This window comes from Apodemus sylvaticus, chromosome 22 (assembly GCF_947179515.1).
Source record: "Apodemus sylvaticus chromosome 22, mApoSyl1.1, whole genome shotgun sequence".
Lineage (NCBI taxonomy): Eukaryota > Metazoa > Chordata > Mammalia > Rodentia > Muridae > Apodemus > Apodemus sylvaticus.
In genome coordinates, this window is record NC_067493.1 from 45,448,393 (window position 1) to 45,454,735 (window position 6,343).

A 6,343-nucleotide genomic window follows, 5' to 3' on the forward strand; every position below is an offset into this window, starting at 1 on the left:
GTTTGGTTGGTTGGTTGTATTTTGTTGTTGTTTGTTTGGTTGTTTGTTTGGTTGTTGGGGGGGTTGTTTCTTTTTTATAGTCTTGATTTTATAATTAAAAAACTGGTTATAAATGCCTTTTAGCGCAGCTATTATAGGATGTAGGCAATACCACAGTGAGCAGAAATGTAATGGAGGGTGAGTTGAGCATATTAAAATAGCACTGTTTTTCTATTACAAGGCAGAATTGGTGTGCAGTATTTGTTAATCCATGTTAATCAGGAAATAGACTAAAGCATTAAAGGGATGGGAGCACTTTTATTCTAATAAAGTGCCTTATAACAAGTCCAGTGTATGCTATTTCCTCATTATCCCTTTGAAGTATTTTTCAACAGGAACTAAGACATGAGAAAATGAAAAAAACATAGCTCACATTTTTTGGATTTCGGTGGGTTTTTTTTTGTTTGTTTGTTTTGTTTTGTTTTGAGACAGGGTTTCTCTGTGTAGCCCTGGCTGTCCTGGAACTCACTCTGTAGACTAGGCTGGCCTCGAACTCAGAGATCCACCTGCCTCTGCCTCCCAAGTGCTGGGATTACAGGCGTGTGCCACCACCGCCCTGCTATAGCTCACATTTTTAATCCCAGCATTTGGGAGACTGAGGCAGGTATATATATATATGTCTGAAAGTTATAGGCTAGCCTGGTCTAATAGTATAATCTTATCTCAAAAAAAAAAAAAGGCTATACACGAAAACCACTTTGTGAGGTTGAGACCTGAGTGGTATCTCAGAGCCTGTTAGCTAGAGCTTTGTGCTTTGTGGTGGGTGTTCATATGAGGGACACTTAGCTAGAGTGATGTGACTCACTTAACATGGTATAACTAACATATGGTGAAAGGCAGGTGTAAAGACCTACAGATGATGAAATAGAAGTCTGAAAATGCAGTTGGGCGGTGGAGGTCCATGCCTGTAATCCCAGCACTTGGGAGGCAGAGGCAGGCAGATTTCTGAATTCGAGGCCAGCCTGGTCTACAGAGTGAGCTCCAGGACAGCCAGGACTGCACAGAGAAACCCTGTCTCAAAAACCAAAAAAAAAAAAAAAAAAAAAGTCTGACAATGCAACGATTAAAATCCCTCTTGGAAGGTGCACTCTGAGGCAGGGAGATCTCTGAGTTTGAGGCCAACCTGGTCCATTGTGACCACTAGACAGTACACAGAAGCCCAGTCTGGTAAAACCAATAAATAACTTTCTTGGAGAAAAGGTAAAAAGACTCATGCTGGACTCCCATCCATCCCTAGAGAGGCCAAGGCAGGAAGATTGCCTCAGGCCAGCAAAGGCTACAGGTAAACCACTGGGAAAAGGACCTTAGGGATATAATTCTTGCCTAGCCCTGGTTTGATCCCCAGCACCACATAAATAAAAGTACATGAGTTCTCAAAAGTCTTGGAGGACCATCTCAGAGAACCATTACAACAGATATATTTAGTGTTTGAAGCGCTAAATAACACTTAAAAAAAAATCACTTAACTTTCCCTACACACACACACTGCATTGATGACAAGAAGGATCTCTTTAAAGATTTATTGTTATATGTAAGTTCACTGTAGCTGTCTAAAGACACTCCAGAAGAGGGCGTCAAATCTATGGATGGTTGTGAGCCACCATGTGGTTGCTGGGATTTGAACTCAGGACCTTCTCTCTCCCTCTCCCTCCCTCCCTCTCTCTCCAGCTCTCCTAAGTAGTTTCCCTCTCAAGAGTTGGGAATATCCTATTCTGTCAAATCTTCCTCTAGTTTGCCACTCAGACTTCATTTTCAGAGATGGGATGCTTCCTTCTACAGTTTAACTTTACCTTCACTGTTTGGGATTTCTGGCAGTTAGATGAAAGCCAACGTTCCTCTGGACCAAAAAGAATCATCTAGACCATCTAGAAGTAGGTAATCATTTAATTATTTTCCTTATTTTCACTTCTGGCATAAGGGACCTGGCTACCTTTGCTGCCTATCACCACATCAAAGCAAATATTAGAATCACAAGTACCTGTACTGGTTACACATTTCAAAGTTCATGCTTGGTGGCACCTAACTCCCCTCTCTCTAGCACATTGGCTTCCCTCCCTCAGCTATTCATTCTTTAAGGAATTACTTTATGTATATGAGTACATTGTAGCTGTCATCATATCCCATTACAGATGGTTGTGAGCCACCATGTAGTTGCTGGGATTTGAACTCACGACCTCTGGAAGAGCAGTAAGAGCTCTTAACCTCTGAGCCATTTCTCCAGCCCCCAGCTACTCATTCTTATAACTGTGCTATTGATGTTTGCTCAATGCTCCGCTCCTGCTCTTCTTTCTATGCTTTCAGTATTCTATCTCCTGCTATTCTCTGCACACTTGCAAGATAGCCCTGGCCGTGTCTCGTCTCCTGGCCAGGTTCTTTCTGTTTAGTACACTTTTCTCTCTGCTCTGGCCCTTCCAGATGTGAAATAGGATATTTGATCACACTATGATTATGTTATTTATTTGAAAAACCTGGTTTTAGTCGTGGTGTGGCTCAGCCTTAGCACACACCTCTAAAACAGGAGCTTTCTGCCTGAACACTGTAAACAGATAAAGTCACCCATAAGTCAAGAGGCAGAGGAAGCAACCGATTGACAGGAAGTGAACACAGGATTGTTAAGAAAAAAACAGATAATAAGGGGGAGTCAGGAAGTCATACACACAGTGGAAAGGAGGGATATTCAGTTTGAAGGAGGTTTTTTTGAAATAGCTGAGGAGGAAGGTCAGCTGGGTACTTCCTCTGCCTCTGAGCTAGCAGCTTTCACCTGGCATCTCGCTCCAGAGTCTTCATTGGTAATATCAAATAATTGAGCCAGGCGGTGGTGGCGCACGCCTGTGATCCCAGCACTCTGGGAGGCAGAGGCAGGCGGAATTCTGAGTTCGAGGCCAGCCTGGTCTACAGAGTGAGCTCCAGGACAGCCAGGGCCACACAGAGAAACCCTGTCTCAAGAAAAAAAAAAATAATGAGATTTTGTTTTAAAACAACACAGATGCCACTGGCTGTTCTCTCCTTCATACCCCCAATGAAAACCTTCCTCTTAACCATACCACAGATCTCATTTTATACACTGACCAGAAAAACAAAACACACACAACACTGGAAGCGAAACTTTGACGTTGGAGCAACTAGCATTTATCCATGTTCCTGTAAGTTGCCCCTCCCCACCTTTTTTGCCAACCTGAACTTCGTTTTTTCTTGGTTTCATAGCTCCTTGCCTATTGGGAAACAGACATTGACTTCCCCTCCCCTGGGAATGTGCCAAGGTGTCTAACCAAAATGCCTCAAAAATACATGCACTGTGCTGTTAGCTTTTAACTAGTATGCATGGGGTCCTGAGTTTAATACTCAATGCCACTAAAAAAGATTTAAAGACAAAGAAACAATAACAACAAAACCTTCCTGATGGCTAGTTTACTATTGCCTGTAGCATAAATCACCCCCAGGTATCAAATCAAAATCATCTGCACTCCCAAAATGTTTCACTGCCCCATTCATCTCAAATGAACAATTATTTGACCAGTTTAAGTTAGAACTCTGTCAACTATATTTCCTTTTCTCTTAATACCTTTAATCAATATATGTTCCATTTTTTATCTTTTAAATATTTTCCTACATTTACATACTTACTTTTCATAGCACTATTTTTGTTACCTATAATCCAACTTTGCTTCCTGTACTGGCTGGTTTTGTGTGTCAACTTGACATAGGCTGGAGTTATCACAGAGAAAGGAGCTTCAGTTGGGGGAAGTACCTCCATGAGATTCAGCTGTGGGGCATTTTCTCAGTTAGTGATCAAGGGAGGAGGGCTCATTGTGGGCGGGGCCATCTCTGGGCAGGTAGTCTTGGGTTCTATAAGAAAGCAGGCTGAGCAAGCCAGGGGAAGCAAGCCAGTAAGAAACATCCCTCGGCCGGGCGGTGGTGGCACGCGCGTGTAATCCCAGAACTCTGGGAGACAGAGGTAGGTAGATTTCTGAGTTCGAGGCCAGCCTGGTCTACAGAGTGAGTTCTGTCTCGGAACACAGAGAAGCCCTGTCTCGGAAAAACCAAATTCAAAAAAAAAAAAAGAAAAGAAAGAAACATCCCTCCATGCCCTCTGCATCAGCTCCTGCTTCCTGACCTGCTGGAGTTCCAGTCCTGACTTCCTTTAGTGATGAACAACAATGTGGAAAGTGTAGTTTGCTCTCCAACTTGCTTCTTGATCTTGGTATTTTGTGCAGGAATAAAAACCCTCTGAAGCTGGCATGAAAGATGGCTTGAATTCCTGTTTGTAACTTTGCCACCTGTTTGGGGCCTGCAAGAGGAAAACAACATCAGAACTAAGCCATGGAATTTGGCTTACCAGTTAGCACACCATGATGGGTCTGCCGAGGACTTACATGTCCTGAGAACTCTGTGGTGTTGTGGTGTTTCACTCTGCTTGCTGCCCTCATGGTCTTCTCATCCCTCATAACATGAATCATAGGAAAACTCAGTGGGTTTCCAGCCCCTCACCGGACAGTGTCCTTGGCACTTAAAAATGAGTGATGTTTTCCAAGCATTGCTGCTGGAGCAGATTCATGATTGAACCACCACCCTCAGAGAGAACTCAGAGATGTAGATTGTTAGCAGTGACCACCACCCTTAGAAAGAATCTGGAGATGTAAATTGTTAGTAAACGTTAGGTTAAGATATTTTTGCTAGCCAGGCAGTAGTGGCTCATGCTTTTAATCCCAGCACTTGGGAGACAGAGGCATGCAAATTTCTGAGTTCGAGGCCAGCCTGGTCTAGAGAATGAGTTCCAGGACAGCCAGGGCTACACAGAGAAACCCTATCTCAAAAAACAAAATATAGCTGGGAGTAGTGGCGCACGTCTGTAATCCCAGCACTTGGGAGGCAGAGGCAGGCGGATTTCTGAGTTCGAGGCCAGCCTGGTCTGCAGGGTGAGTTCCAGGACAGCCAGGGCTACACAGAGAAACCGTCTCCAAAACCAAAACCAAACCAAAACATTGTGTGTGTGTGTGTTTGATAGTGGCTTTGATGTAGAAAATTTGGGGCAACAATTTAAAATCCAGAAGGGCACACTTTTGAAAGCTGAGCCAAGGATCTTTTTGAGGTCAGGGAACAAGAACAATGGCCTCAGCTAGTACTTAGTTTATGTGGCTTTCTTGCTAAAGCTGGGTTGTGATCAAGGTGGTAATTTCTTGTACCTATTCTTACCTTCATCTTCCTGAAATGATTTAATAAAAAATTGATGAGTGTGTATACACCTGAGGATTTAAAGTAGCAATGGCTGATTGTAGGGAGGCGGTGTAGTCTTTAACTTCAGTACCTGGGATGTAGAGGCTGGTGGATCTCTGAGTTTGAGGCCAGCCTGGTCTACAGTTAGTTCTAGGACAACTAGGGCTACACACATACATACACAAAAGCTTAAATTTCTAATTTTTTTGTTTTTTGTTTTTTTTGGATTTGTTTTTTTCCAGACAGGGTTTCTCTGTATAGCCCTGGCTGTCCTGGAACTCACTCTGTAGACCAGGCTGGCCTCGAACTCAGAAATCTGCCTGCCTCTGCCTCCCAGAGTGCTGGGATTACAGGCGTTCGCCACCACCGCCCGGCTTGAATTTCTGATTCTTAAGATTCTTTTATAAGATTATTTTAAAAGATAAATAATAAAATCATTGATCCTTTCATTATAACTGCAAGTTGCAGCATGGTAATATAAGAACTGGCTGAGAAAAAGTTGCTTCTTGCTTATACTTTGTTAATCTATAACAATTTACTTAATTTGTTTTATTTTTTCACTTGTAATTCCTAAGACTTTTAATCTTGTAAAGGTATTGTGTGTAACATGCTGGGGTTTTTTTATTTATTATAATCATTCACCCTTAAAAAATGTAGCCACATTTTTAATTTTTGTACTACTTAGAGGTTTTGCTGAAAGATATAAGCTATATAAGGAGAAATAATAAAGTTGTTGAAGCTTGTTGAAGCCTTGCTTCATCGTGTGTGTGTGTGTGTGTGTGTGTGTGTGTGTTGTCTGTTTTACCATTAATAACCAACCCATCCTTGGATCACTAAACACACTGCAGGAGCTGGCTTTCGACAGAGACCTTAACTGACCTGACATTATTGGTTACAGGTTATAATTTCCTGTGATTTTAAGATGTGATAACGAATATCCATCCAAACCCAGCGGGATATGATAGCAGAAACATAATAAAGGGTTTTGTCATTTAGGTGTTTTTTTTGTTTTGTTTTTTTGTTTTGTTTTGTTTTTGTTTTTGTTTTGTCCTTGATTGGCTTTAATGGTATTACTCTGGCTCTGGCGACA